The 15,693-nt window shown below is 37.4% G+C and overlaps 1 protein-coding gene across 4 annotated transcripts in view; it reads left to right on the plus strand.

Moving 5' to 3' along the window:
• The window catches only part of MAP3K2 (mitogen-activated protein kinase kinase kinase 2), a 97,607-nt gene that overhangs the window by 17,256 nt on the left and 64,658 nt on the right, over nt 1-15,693 (plus strand). Inside the window, exon 1 of one of the 4 annotated variants that reach the window (XM_082841706.1) lies at nt 1,235-3,610. The exons of the other annotated variants lie outside the window; for them this stretch is intronic. The gene's annotated coding sequence lies outside the window, so the exon portion shown is untranslated. Of the gene's footprint in view, nt 1-1,234; nt 3,611-15,693 lie in introns of those variants that run through there. 4 annotated transcript variants of the gene reach the window in all.

Raw genomic sequence — 15,693 nt, forward strand, 5'->3', positions numbered from 1 at the left:
CTAAATGTAAGGCCAGACACTATAAAACTCTTAGAGGAAAACCTGGGCAGAACACTCTATGACATAAATCATAGTAAGATCCTTTTTGACTCACCTTGTAGAGAAATAGAAATAAAACCAAAAATAAACAAGTGGGACCTAATGAAACTTAAAAGCTTTTGCACAGCAAAGGAAAACATAAGCAAGACAAAAAGACAATCCTCAGAATGGGAGAAAATATTTGCAAATGAAGCAACTGACAAAGCATTAATCTCCAAACTTTACAAACAGGTCATGCAGTCAATATGAAAGAAACAAACAACCCAATCCAAAAATGGGTAGAAGACCTAAGTAGACATTTCTCTAAAAAAGATATCAGATTGCCAACAAACACATGAAAGGATGCTCAACATCACTAATCATTAGAGATATGCAAATCACAACTACAATGAGGTTTCACCTCACACCAGTCAGAATGGATGTTGTCAAGAAATCTACAAACAATAAATGACGGAGAGGGTGTGGAGAAAAGTGAACCCTCTTGCACTGTTGGTAGGAATGTAAATTGATACAGCCACTATGGAGAATAGTATGGAGGTTCCTTAAAAAATTAAAAATAGAACTACCATATGACCCAGCATTCCCACTACTGGGCATATACCCTGAGAAAACCGTAATTCAAAAAGAGTCATGTACCACAGTGTTCATTGCAGCTCTATTTACAATAGCCAGGACATGGAAGCAACCTAAGTGTCCATCGACAGATGAATGGATATAGAAGATGTGGCACGTATATATCATGGAATATTACTTAGCCATAAAAAGAAACGAAATTGAGTTATTTGTAGTGAGGTGAATGGACCTAGAGTCTGTCATACAGAGTGAAGTAAGTCAGAAAGAGAAAAACAAATACTGTATGCTAACACATATAGAATCTTAAAAAAAGAAAAAGAAAGCTACTGAAGAACTAGGGAAAGAACAGGAATAAAGACGCAGATATAGAGAATGGACTTGAGGACATGGGGAGGGGGAAGGGTATGCTGAGATGAAGAGAGTGGCATGGACATATATACACTACCAAACCTAATAGATAGCTAGTGGGAAGCAGCCACATAGCACAGGGAGATCAGCTTGGTGCTTTGTGACCACCTAGAGTGGTGGGATAGGGAGGGTGGGAGGGAGACTCAAGAGGGAGGAGATTTGGGGATATATGTATATGTATATTTGATTCACTTTGTTATAAAGAGAAACTAACACACTATTGTAAAGCAATTATACTCCAATAAAGATGTTAAAAAATAAACCGGGACTGTCCTTAGCAACCTGGGACTTAACAGTTTACTGTACATATGTGCAAATACAAAGTACCATGGGAATATCACAGATAATATAAAATATAGAAATAAAATTAAGTACAAAAGTGTAGGTAGTAATCTAATATTGAAATACTGAAGCTGTATTTAATTAAATAATGATAGCCGTAATACTTTTGATCTTACAGGAATGAAGGATACCTAAATGTCAGCTTAGCCTAATGAAAACATGGCAAAAGCCACAGTGGACAAAAATTTTAGAATTTTCAAATTGGATATGTAGGAGATCATGCCCAGAAATCGGGGAAATAGGGGGCAAAGTGCTCAGAGTGGCAATTAAGTTAATTGGAAAAGGTTTCATGAATAAGTTGTTTTGAGATGAATGTTAGGAGTAAGAATTCCTAAAGAGGAGGGGGAAATAGGCGTTCAGGAGATGAACAGAAGCTAAGGCCCAGTAAGTAGGATCTATCAAGTCCTTTGGGGAAGGCAGGTAGATTGGATTGACTGAAACAGGTGTGTGCTGTGTTATGTTGTGGTAGTAAAGAGATTCAAATTTGAGGTTTAAGGTATTTGTTAATGGCCTAGCTATTTACAAAGTGCTTTTAGGTGCTTCAGGAGATATAAAGATTTGTAAGTAATGTTTCTTGCCCTCCAGGAGCTTACTGTATCATGAGGACACAGCCCGGTACACATAACTTTTTTATAAAGCATGAAATGAAAGGGATTATGGGAATTGATTTGATGAAAATTGGCTAGCTTTGGGGTTTTATGTTGGAGTTTGAGGTTCTGGCAATATATATTGAATTCAAGTTCTGACTGAGAAGTACTATGTTTCATATTATTTGGCAGTTTTGTTTTATATAAGCAATAGAAAGTGTCCGACTGCTACCAGCAAAATGAGTGTGCTCAACATAATCCTATTTTGAATATAACCCTGGCTGTGATTTTATTATACCAGTATAAGGTATGCGTATTTGCTTATTTTTTAAGCTTTGGATAGATTTTAGAATTTTAAAAAGACATCAGTATTTTAGAATTTGGTGTTTTGTCATTTTTTAAATCCAGGAGATGAGTGAGGGGAGCATATTGGTACACAGTAGGCAGGGGCTAAGTGTTGGTGGACAAATGAGAGGCAATATAATGTAGCATGTAAGAGTGGATTCTGAATAAGGTTGTGTGGGTTCCAAAGCTGAACTTAATAAACTTATTATTATTTTTTTGAGTGTTCGCTATGCTTTGGTATTGTTCTAAGTGCTTTACAGATATTTCATTTAAGCCTTATAATAATGAAGTAGGTACAGTTACTGTCCCCATTTTATAGATGAGGAAATGGGCTTTGAGAGCCATCATTATCATTATTGTCAGGGAATTTTGTGACATTTTTGGTAAACTAATGTTGAGTTTTTTCCTCTCTAGTGCATGATAGAAATATCAGGGAATGCCAGTCAGGGTACAAATACATCTACATTAGCCTACAGTGATTTGAGAGATGTTTTTTTTTTTTTTTTTTGGCTGCGTTGGGTCTTCGTTGCTGCCTGTGGGCTTTCTCTGGTTGCCGCGAGCGGGGCCTACTCTTTGTTGCGATGCGTGGGCTTCTCATTGAGGTGGCTTCTCTTGTTGCGGAGCACAGGTTCTAGGTGCACGGGTTTCAGTAGTTGTGGCACGCAGGCTCAGTAGTTGTGGGCGCAGGCTCTAGAGTGCAGGCTCAGTAGTTGTGGCGCCCGGACTTAGTTGCTCTGCGGCATGTGGGATCTTCCCGGACCAGGGCTTGAACCCTTGTCCCCTGCATTGCAGGCAGATTCTTAACCACTGCACCACCAGGGAAGTCCCAAAAGTTTTTAAAATGCCCAAAAGAGTATTGACTGAAGAGCTACCCCATTCTCCTTTAAGATCCATTTAATAAAATGTAGGAAATAATTAAGGTTTGTAGACATTTAAAATAAATTCTCCAACATTCTTAGTATGATTTAAGAACTAAGAAAGAAAAAAAAAAACCCTTAATATATCAACTTAATTTTAACAAACATTTACATAATTACTACTATATGCTAGGCCCATTCTAAGCACTTTACAAACATTAACTTGTTTAATTTCCATGGCAATCTGGTGATGATTATACCTATATAAATCTTCCTGTTACAGGTAAGAAAATTAAGGCAAAGAGAGATTGAGTCATTTGCCTAAGATTACACAACTAGTGAGTGGCAGATGCAGATTTCAAACCCAGGCAGTTTGGCTCCACAGTCTGAGCTCCTAACCACTATGCTTGCTATTTTTATTTTTATAGGGAGCATGACCTGTTGAATGTTAAAATGCAGGTGAGTATGACATAATGTTACAGATCACAAATATTTTGTTACTGTGTTATACTTAAAAAAGGAGAAAAATTAGAATTTGCTTTTTAGAATTTAACCTGCCTTTAGCTCTGAGTTGTTTGGTGGAAGAGAAGGCAACCGACATCTATTAAGTTAGAATCTCTATGTTAGGTATTTGTGTTAGGTGCTATACGTATCATCTTATTCAGTGCTTAAAGCAAACCTGGAATATGACCTCTGATATCTTCATTTTATAAACAAGACCATGAATACTCTGATTGTATTCAGAATGGCAAGAGTTATGAATGCAAGTCCCTGTGTGAATCTAAAACATTCTACTACAATACTCTGCTTTCCAAGGAAATGTGAAAACTCAAATTTGATTTGCCAGATAAACTACATGTCCTTTTGAAATGTCAGTTCAAGAAATAATAAAACATTTTATTAACTAAAAAGTCTTTTAGAACTTGATAACAGAAAGGAAGCAAAAACATCCTAAATATGATGATTATCATGACAACAGGGACCACTAGATGGACATTAGATTTTTCTCTGCCTTTCTGAGGATGTGCAGGCCTGTTTACAAATGATTGCCTGCACATGAGGGTGATCATTCAACCAGTTTGAAATTACATTAGAGCTAGCGCTATTAAGTTATTAAGGATTAACCAGATTTATTGCATCTAGGTAAGTATTTTCTTAAATCATTCTAGGAGGCTACATATTGTTGTTATTATATCAGTACTTAAGATGTTTTGGGAACGCTTAAAGGTCTCTTTAAATTTGATCTTTATATGGTTTTGAGTAGATAATATGGTACAAAGTTCAGAAACTATGAAAAGATACACAGTGCAACTCTCACCCCCCAGCTACCCAGTTCTTCCTAACTGGAAGTGACCAATATTACTGGGGAAGTACTCCTTTGAAATTGTCTTCCGAATTTTTGAATACCTGAAATTGGAATGTGTCTGACAAATGATGGCAGACTTTATTTTTTTAGAGTCAGAATTCATTTGTAGTCTGGCAAATAAAGGGGCCACCAGTCTGCGTAATTTTTTAAAAATCAAAAGCAAGGGGTGTCTGTAAGGTAGTGAGACTTGTGTAACTTATAAATTGGCTTAAAGTCAGTGGTCAGAGTTGCAGTGCTAGTAGCATTATAGAATAAAGTTTGTAGCTGGATTGAGATATTTGACAGACTACACATTTAAAATATGTGATTTGCTAAAATTGGACATACACACCTGTCAAACCATCACCCCATCAAGATAGTGAACATATCCACCACCCCCAGAAGCTTCTTCATGCCCTTTTCTAGTCCCATCACTGTCTTGCCTCTTTCCATTGTCCTTAGGCAACCAATGATCTGCTTTTTGTCACCATAAATTAACTATGCACCTGGTGATGGACATTTGAGTTTCCAGTTTGGGGCTATTACACATAACGCTGCTATGAGCATTTGTGTACAAGTATTTGTGTGGACATACGCTTTCATTTTTCTTGAGTAAGTATGTAGGAGTGAAATGGATGGGTTGTAAGATTTTGCCAGACTGTTTCATAAGGTGGTTGTACTGTTTGACATCCTTACCAGCAATGTGGATGTTTTTGTTGCACAACATCCTTGCCAACACTTCATATGGCCATTCTTTTGGAATCTCATTGTATTTCCCCCCGCCCCTTGCCGACTGTGAAAAGGAAGGAATTTTACTTTTTTTTTTTTTTTTGAGCAGTTTTAGGTTTACAGAAAAATTGACCATAAAGTACAGAGTTCCCATTTACCTCCTCACCCCTCCCAGTTTTCCCTATTATTAACATTTTGCATTAGTGTGATATTGATACATTTGTTACATTTGATGAGCCTGTATTGGTGTATTCTTTTTAAAAAAATATTTATTTATTTGTTTGTTTATATTTGGCTGTGCCGGGTCTTAGTTGCAACATATGCGGGATCTTTAGTTGCGGCATGCGGGTTCTAGTTCCCTGACCAGGGATCGAACCCGGGCCCCCTGCATTGTGGAGTCTTAACCACTGGACCACCTGGGAAGTCCCAATACATTCTTATTCATTGAAGTCCATAGTTTACATTGGGGTTCACTCTTTGTGTTATTTATTGAATGAGTCCTGACAAATTTATAATGACATATATCTACTATTATTATAATACCCTACAGAATCTTCTGTGGCCTAAAAATCTTCTGTGGTCCACCTATTCATCCCTTCCTCCCTCCCTCCCTGGCTGCCACTGGCAGCCACAGATCTTTTTACTGTCTCCATAATTTTGCCTTATCCAGAATGTCATATGGTTGGAGTCATACAGTATATAGCCCTTTCAGATTGGCTTTTTTCAGTTATAATATTGCATTTAAGGTTCCTCCATGTCTTTTTCATGGCTTGAGAGCTCATTTCTTTTAGCACTGAGTATTCTGTTGCTTGAATGTGTCACAGTTTATTTATCCACTGACTTAAAAAAAAAAAAGATCACTCTCGTTACTGTATGAGGGTTTGGAGTGAAAACAGGCTGGTTAGATGGGAAGGTATTGCAGTAACCCACACAAGAGATGATCATGCCTTGGAATGGAATGGTAGTGGTGGAGATATATATTTAAGGAAAAGCTAACAGGATTTGCTGACAGGTTGGAATGTAGAATGAAAAAATGAAAGGAATCAGGGCTATCCCCAAATTTTTGTCTTGAACAGCTGGAAAAATAGAGACGCTTTTTTGATGAGATAGTGAAGACTGGGGAGGAACAGTAATGTTTATATTTTCCCAACTTTGTTTGTTTAAAATTTTTTCTTTAGAAATTTTCAAAAGTTGCAGAAATGGTTGTAAAGAAGTTTCTTTTCTAATCATTTGAGACTAAGTTGCCAGCATGAGGCTCCATCACTCCAGAAGACTTTAGTTTGTAATTGCTATCAGCAAGGGCATTTTCTTACATATCTGGAATACAGCCATCAAAATCATGAAGTTATCATTGATAGAATAGTATCATCTAATCCACAGAACCCGTTCAGGTTTTGCCAGTGGTCTCAGTAATGTCCTTTTTAGCAACACAATTCAATCTAGGATCATATTTTGTATTTAGTGTTTTTCTGTCTGGAACAGTTCTTCCATGTTTCCTTGACTTTCATGATCTTGATAGTTTTGAAATTTATAGAGTAGTTGACTCTTAAAATATTCCTCAGTTGAGGTTTGTCTGATGCTTCCCCTGTGATTCAATTTAGGTTATATATTTTTGGCAGGAACATCACAGAGGTGATGTGATAGTCTTCTCAATGCATCCCATCAGGTGTAAATGATTTTAATTTGCCCATTACTGGTAATGTTAATTGATTGCTTAACTAAGCTTTCTGCCAGATTTCTACTAAAAAAAAGTACTTTTTTCCTTTATAATTAATAAACATTGGGGGGAAAGATATTTTGAGACTAAGTATCTCGTTCCTCATCACTTCACCCACTAGTTTTAGCATTTATTGATTTTTCTTGGCTGAATTATTACTACTGATGACTGCCAAATAATGATCTTATAATTTTATTATTATAATTTATAAGTCTACATTCAATAACCCATGCTTTGAACGTCAGAATAAAGGAAAGTCTTCTTCCTCTTCTCCCATTTATTGATTCATTTTTTAATGATGTGTCTGTGGACTCATGGATTCCTTTTTTGTTCAGTGGGTTGTAATCGATCATTATTTATTTTGAAGCCCAAATTGTCCCATATTTGGCTAGTGGGAGCCCCTTCAAGGTCGTTCCTGTGTCCTTTTGACATGTCCCACGATTCTTTGCATACTTTCTTCCTGGCACAGTAAGATGTTCTAGGCTTCCTTTGCAGTTACCTGATTCATACATGGAAATAATCCGTATTTTCAAGGATCCTTCATTCCTCTTAGTGGAGATTGGTATTTAGAAACCAACATTTAGCAGGTGTACTCATTGTGAGTAGGATGTCACTGCTTCCAGGTCTCCATAGACAAAGCTTTAAAACATATATAGGGGGGCTTCCCTGGTGGCGCAGTGGTTGAGAACCTGCTTGCCAATACAGGGGACACGGGTTCGAGCCCTGGTCTGGGAAGATCCCACATGCCGCGGAGCAACTGGGCCCGTGAGCCACAGCTACTGAGCCTGCGCATCTGGAGCCTGTGCTCCGCAACAAGAGAGGCCTCGATAGTGAGAGGCCCGTGCACCGCAATGAAGAGCAGCCCCCGCTCGCTGCAACTAGAGAAAGCCCTCGCACAGAAACAAAGACCCAACACAGCCAAAAATAAATAAATAAATTTATATTTAAAAAAAAAGACAAAAAAAATATATAGGTACAAATGTGTGTGTTTGTGTACATCTATATCTGTTTTTTTACATATTTCAAAACTGTGACTTATGATGATACCTTCAATCCCAATTCCACACCACAGGATTCATTCTTGCCTTACCCCTTTCCATATTTGCAAGACCCCCAAAGACATTAGATGGAGCAGTTGTTGGGTGGGCGGAGGCAGGTGTAATAGCAGCCCAGCATGGTGCTATAATTTTTCCTCTCACCACTTCTTTGCCTGTGTTTTACATGTTGTATTTCCGTTTAGTTCTATATACTTAAAAATTTGTTGAGACTTTCTCTTTTAGCTGCAGATTATTCTTTAGGTATGTTGTTTCACTTCCAAATGTTTGAAGATTTTCTTGTTGTCTTTCTGTTACTTTCTGGATTGCTTCCACTGTGGTCAGAGAACATAGTTTATATGATTTTAATTCTTTTAAATATGTTGAAATTTATTTTGTGGCCCAGGATATGGCCCAGGTCTACCTTGGTGAATGTTCCGTGGGTGCTTGAAAAGAATGTGTAATCTGCCATTAATGGGTGGAATGGTCTCTGTGTGTGTGTGTGTGTGTGTGTGTGCACGCGCACATGTATGTGTGAATTAGCTTAATTACAATCATATGTTTTTTAAAGAGCTTAAGAGAAGAAAAAATTTTAATAATCCTCAAACTTAACTCTCATATGTCTTTCTAGTGTGCTTCATTTTGTCTATTGGATTTGAGTTACCTCATCTGATGTCACTTCTCAGTCTGAAGAACTCACCTTAGTATTTCTTTCCTTTTTTTAAATTTATTGCCTTTTTTTTTTTGGCTGCATCAGGTCTTAGTTGCAGTATACGGGGTCTTCATTGAGGTGTGTGGGATCTTTCGTTATGGCGTGGGCTCTTCGTTGTGGCACGCGGGCTTGTCTGTAGTTGTGGCGGGCAGATTTTCTCTCTCTAGTGGTGCTTGAGCTCCAGAGCGCGTGGGCTGTCTGTAGCTTGTAGCATGCGGGCTCTCTTGTTGAGGTGTGCGAACTCAGTAGTTGTGGCGCGCGGGCTTAGTTGCCCTGCAGCATGTGGGATCTTAGTTCCCCAACCAGGGATGAAACTTGCGTCCCCTGCATTGGAAGGTGGATTCTTTACCACTGGACCACCAGGGAAGTCCCCCCTTATTCTTATAAAGCAGTTCTTCTTGCAGTGAATTCTCTCAGTTTTTGTTTGTCTAGGAATGTCTTTATTTCACCTTCCATTTTAAAGCATAGTCTTGCTGAATATATGATTCTTGCTTGATATTTGTGTTCTTGTTTTATTTTTGTTGTTACACCTGCCATTCCACCTTTTTCTGACTCAGTTATTTATGACAGAAGTTAGTAGTTGTATTTTTCCTCTCTAGCAAAATGAGTTATTTTCTTTCAGCTTTTAAGATGTTCTTTATGTTTGGCTTTCTGTAGTTTAATTACAGTGTGTGTCTAGGTGTGAATCTTTTTTTTAAGATTTTTCAAATGACTTTAAAAAAATTTTAGGTGTTGATTTCTTGATATTTATTGTGCTTAGAGTTTATTGAGCTTCTTGGGTCTGTAGATTCCTGTTTTTCAAGAAATTTGGGAACTTTTCGGCCATTGCTTCTTCAGATATTTTTTTCTGTCCACTTTTTTCTTCTTCTTTCCTTGTGGGACATGCATTAAAATGTGTTCGTCTGCTTAATGTCTCACAGGTCTCTGAGACTTAGTTAATTTTCCTTCAGTCTTTTTTCTCTCTGTTCTTCAGATTAGATGACTACTATTGATCTCTTTGTGGAGTTTAATTCTTTCTTCTGCCATCTCAGATTTACTGTTGAGTCCATCTGATACACTTTACATTTGGATATGGTATTTTTCACCTCTAGAATTTCCATTTCAGTTCTTTTTTTATAGTTTCTATTTATTGATGTTTCTTATTTATGGAATAATTTTCACCAGATTTTCCTTTAATTCTTTTAAATATATTTATAATAGCTGCCTTGAAGTCTTTGCTAATTCCAACATTTTAGCCTACCCAGGGTCCATTTCTACTGATAGCTTTTTTCCATATATGTATATTAAGTATGGGTCCCACTTTTCTCTTTCTTTGCTTGCTTCACTTTTTTTTTTTTTGAGAACTAGACATATTAGATAATACATTGTAGGATCTCTGGATTGGGATTTTTTTTTTAAACCAAGTTGCTTCTACTTAATCCATGGAATACATTGTTCCCCATTCTTGTTTGGCCGTTATTGTATTTGCTTAGTTATTTTTGTTTGTTTTTCTGTTTGTATTTTAATTAATTTATTTATTTTTGACTGTGTTGGGTCTTCGTTTCTGTGCGTGGGCTTTCTCTAGTTGCAGCGAGCGGGGGCCACTCTTCATCGCGGTGCGCGGGCCTCTCACTGTCGCGGCCTCTCTTGTCGCGGAGCACAAGCTCCAGACAGGCAGGCTCAGTAGTTGTGGCTCACGGGCCTAGTTGCTTCGCGGCATGTGGGATCTTCCCAGACCAGGGCTCGAACCCATGTCCCCTGCATTGGCAGGCAGATTCTCAACCACTGCACCACCAGGGAAGCCCTCTGTTTGTATTTTTAAAGCCAGACTTCCTAAGGGTTGCCCTGTGACTGCATAACTTAGTGGTCAGTCAGTGATAGAACAGAGGTTACACTCAAATACTTCAAGCCTGTAAGGCTTCAGCCATCTTCTGGTGGATGTGTGTGAATTGGAGAGTGCAAATTTAAGGCAATAGCCAAGTGGACCTTACTTTTTACTTTGTACCTGGCCCTCTTGGGTTTCCTCTGTCTACATATGCCCATAGTTTCCTAGTCAGCCAGGGATTTGTACAGTTCATCCAGCACTTCTGTGGCTCTCTCATTTTCAAGATCTTCCCATTAAATTTTTGACTGGTCTGACTTTGCCCCCAGCTGGGACCCTTTCCTCCTCCTCCTAGCAGAGCTACTGGTTTTCCCTGTTCATTTTTACCCTGTTTTTTCCTTTTATTGACAGTGTCACTTAGCGTGACTTTTCATCTTTCACACCAAATCAAGTCAAGCCCTTTAGCAAGAGCTGCTGAATTTCAGGGCCAACTCTGCCCTGTTGAAAGTTCTTATGTAGGCCAAACTGGGCTAGTGTTGGGAGTCTTCTGACTCCCACTGCTTTACCTGAAGTTCTGGTAGTTTTCCCTGAATAAATACTTCTCAATTTGTTGTTTATCTTTTGGCAGTTTCCAAATCCCTGAAATAGTTATTTTTGGCAATTTGTCCAGTTTTATTCTTACTTTTGGAGAAGAGGATTTGCTGACCTTTTTATTCCGCATTAACTGGAAGTCCAAGCTCTTTTTATTTTGTCTTCAAAATATACCATGAATCCTTTTTTTTTTCCCTCCATCTTACCTGCTGCCATATTATTCTAAACACTTTAATATACCATCATCTCCTTCTGGACCTTAAGTAACCTTATAACTGTTTTTGCTGCTTCTGTTTCTCTTACAGTTCATTCTTTAAATAATTTTTTGAGTTTGGGAATGCTTTAGATTTACAGGAAACTTTTAGATAGTTCAGAGGGTTCTTGTATTCTGCACCCAGTTTCCATATTATTAACATCTTATGTTATTATGATACATTTGTCACAAGTAAGGAATCAATATTGATATATCATTATTAATCTCATATTTTATTGAGATTTTGTTGTCCTTTCTCCATTCCAGGATCCCATCTAGGATGCCAGATTACGTTTGGTTTTTATAATGCCTTAATTCCTCTGGGTTGTGGTAGTTTCTCAAACATTCCTTGTTTTTAATGACCTTGACAGATTTGAAGAATATTGACTAGATATTTCATAGACTGTCTCTCAAATTTCATTTTGACTGATATTTTCTCATATTACTTAGTTTATGAGTTCTTGGAGGAAGACCACAAAGGTAAAGTGCCATTTTCATCATATTTGATAACATCATATTAAAGGTTGAATATAAACTTGATTTATCACTGTGATGTTGACCCTGGTCACCTGGCTGAGGTAGTACCTGTTATCTATCTGCACTTAAAGTCATTCCTCCCCTCTTTTGCAAATGAAAGCACACTGTAAGCATTCTTTTTTGTTTGCTTTTTTGCTCAACATATGTTTTTAACTTCAAGCATTGTTTGCTCAATATGAATAAATATCCATGTTTTGTTACATGTATCTGTAGTAATGCAAATGAACCAACTAAATAACATTCAGTTCCTGAATTTATAGTGTATCCATTCTATGAGTGATACACATTTTGGCTGTTACATTTATTCAGCAGCCAATGTGATATTTATTTATTTTTAATATTTATTTATTTATATTTATTTGGCTGCACGGGGTCTTTAGTTGTGGCACGCGGGATATTTTGTTGCTACATGCGAGATCTTCGTTGCGACATGCGGGATCTTTAGTTGTGGCAAGGGGGATGTAGTTCCCTGACCAGGGATCGAACCTGGGCCCCCTGCATTGGGAGCATGGAGTCTTAACCACTGGACCACCAGGGAGGTCCCCCAATGTGATATTTAAAAACAAAACAAAAACAAATGCAACCAAACAAACAAAAAACCCCAGATCAAATCATATCTTATCTTTGCTTAAAACCACTAACTGACTTTCTGCTGTATTATATATGATAGTCAAACTCCTTTATGAACTTTCCTGGTAGTGGCTATAGCTTACATTTTCATTTTATTTCTTGCCACTCCCCCTTTGCTTTGTAAAGTACTGACCACACAGTCCTTCCTACAGTTCCTGGAGCATGCTAAGCTTTTTGGGCATTTGTGTGTGCTATTCTTTAGCCTTGAGAGTTTTCCCACTGACTCTTCTTCAGACTGATACCTTCTCAGTTTTTAGAGTGCTTACCTGTTTACTCATTCACTGAGTTTGTTTTCTTCATTGGCACTTTGTATTCACTTGTATGTCTTCCTCATTAAAGTGTAAGCCCCAAGAGTACAGGGACTTTGTTTACTACAGTATATGTGGCACATAGTGAGTGGACGCTTAATAATTTTTTTTTTTAAGACATGAGTGAATGGTAGTCCTCAAAGCATACGAAATGGAGGTATTTACAATGTTAGTAGATCATTTAAAATACAAAATAAAACCCTACATTTTAAAAGTAAATGGCTGCGGGACTTCCCTGGTGGTGCGGTGGTTAAGAATCTGCCTGCCAATGCAGGGGACACAAGTTTGAGCCTTGGTCCAGGAAGATCCCACATGCCGAGGAGCAACTAAGCCCATGCACCACAACTACTGAGCCCGTGTGCCACAACTACTGAAGCCTGCGCGCCTGGAGCCCATGCTCCACAACAAGAGAAGCTACCAGAATGAGAAGCCCACGCACTCCAATGAAGAGTATCCCTCGCTCGCCACAACTAGAGAAAGCCTGCACGCAGCAACAAAGATCCAATACAGCCAAAAAAAAAAAAGGTTGCATTTGAAGGAAAGCACAGTGCAGGATCATTAAGTTTAGATTTGAGTCTTGTTGGGATTTTGCAAGAAGTAAGTGTTTTGGGGTGTTTCTTTGGTATTTTTAAAATTGTAGTAAAATAAAAATAACCTAAAATTTACTGTCTTCACTATTTTTTTAAGTGTACAGTGCAGTGGCATTAAATATATTAGCATTGTTGTACAACCATCACCACCATCCTTTTCTAGAACTCTTTTCGTCTTGCAAAACTGAAACTCAAGACCCATTAAACAAAAACTCCTCCTTTTCTTCTGACCCCAGCCCCTGACAACCACCTTTCTACTTTATGTCTGTATGAATTTGATTAGGTACCTCAAATAAGTAGAATCATACAGTATTTGTATTTTTGTTGGCTGGCTTATTTCACTTAGTAAAATGTCCTTAAAGTGTATCCATGTTGTAGCATATGTCAAAATCGACTTCCTTTTTAAGGCTGAATAATACTTCATTGTATACATATACACCATGTTTTGTTTATCCATTCATCTGTCAGTGAGCGCTTGGGTTGCTTTAACATTTTGGCTATTGTAAATAATGCTCCTATGAAAATGGAAGTACAAAAACCTGTTTGAGTCCCTGCTTTCAATTCTTTTGGGTATATACCCAGAAGTGGAATTGCTGGATCATACGGTAACTTAGTTTTTAATTTTTTGAGGAACCGCCATACTGTTTTCCATAGTGACTGCACCATTTTACATTCCCACCAACAGTACACAAGAGTTCCAATTTCTCCACATCTCTGCCAACATTTATTATTTTCTTTTTTCTTGATAGTAACCATTGTAAGGGGTGTGAGATGGTATTCCATTGTGGTTTTGATTTGCATTAGTTTCCCTAATGATTAGTGATATTGAACATCTTTTCATATTCTTATTGGCCATTTGTATATCTTCTTTGAAGAAATGTCTATTCAAGTCCTTTGCCCACTTTTTAATCATGTTATTTGTTTTTTGTTGTTGAATTGTAAAAGTTCTTTATATATTTGGACGTTAACCTCTTATCAGATAAATGGTTTGCAAATATTTTCTCACATTCCATGTATTACCTTTTCACCCAGCTGATTGTGTCCTTTGAGGCACAGAAGTTTAAAATTTTTTAAACAGTTATATTGAGGTGTAATTGATAAAAAAATATAACTGCACATATTTAATGTGTACAATTTTATGAGTTTGGACATATATGAACACCCATGATACCATCACCACTATCAGAGTAATAGACATATCCAATACCTCCCCCAAATTCCTTGTGTCCCCCTCACCCCCTTTTCTTTGGTGGTGGTAAGAGCACTTAACATATTTACCTTTTTAACAAAATTTTAGGTGCACAGTACCATATTAATAACTTCAGGCATTGTACAGCAAATCTCTAGAACTTAGTCATCAGAATAACTGAAACTTTATGTACATTGAATAACAATGCCCCATTTTCACCACCTGCTGGTCCCCCAACCCCACAACTATTTTATTCTCTGCTTCTATGAATTTGACTATTTTAGATACCTCATATAAGTGGAATCATGCATTATTTGTTTTTCTATGACTGGATTGTTTCTCTGAACATAGTGTCCTCCAGGTTCATCCATGAGATGTTTTAAATTTTGATGAACTTCAGTTTATCTGTTTTTTCTTTTGTTGACTGTGCTTTTGGTGTCACATCCAAGACATTGTTGCAAAAATTAAGCTTTCCCTCTATATTTTCTTTTAAGAGTTTTATAGTTTTAGCTCTTACATTTAGGTTTATGATCCATTTTAAGGTAACTTTTGTATTTGGTGTAAAGTAAGGCTACTTTTTTTTTTTTTTGCATGTGAATGTCTAGTTTTCCCATCACTAAATGTTTTAAAAACTGTTCTTTCCCTGTTACATAGTCTTGGCACCCTTGTCAAAAGTTATTTGACCAAATATACAAGGGTTTAATTCTGGACTCTATTCCATTGGTCTTTATGCCAGCACCACGTGTTGTTTTAATTACTGTAACTTGGTAGTGCGTTTTGAAATCAGGAAGTGTGAGTCCTCCTATTTTGTTCTTTTTCAGGATTGTTTTGGCTATTTGGCATCCTTTGAGATTCCTTATGAACTTTTGGATGGGTTTTTCTATTTCCGCAAAAAAAAAAAAATCATTGGGATTTTGATAAGGATTGCATTGAATATGTAGATCACTTTGGATAGTATTGACTTCTTAGTATTAAGTTTACTCATCCATAAACATGGGATGTGTTTCCATTTATTTATGTCTTTTTTTTTTTTTTTCTTTGGCGGTACGTGGGCCTCTCACTGTTGTGGCCTCTCCCGTTGCGGAGCACAGGCTCCGGACGCGCAG

The sequence above is a fragment of the Leucopleurus acutus genome, assembly GCF_964270905.1.
Source record: "Leucopleurus acutus genome assembly, chromosome: 6".
NCBI classification, from domain to species: domain Eukaryota; kingdom Metazoa; phylum Chordata; class Mammalia; order Artiodactyla; family Delphinidae; genus Leucopleurus; species Leucopleurus acutus.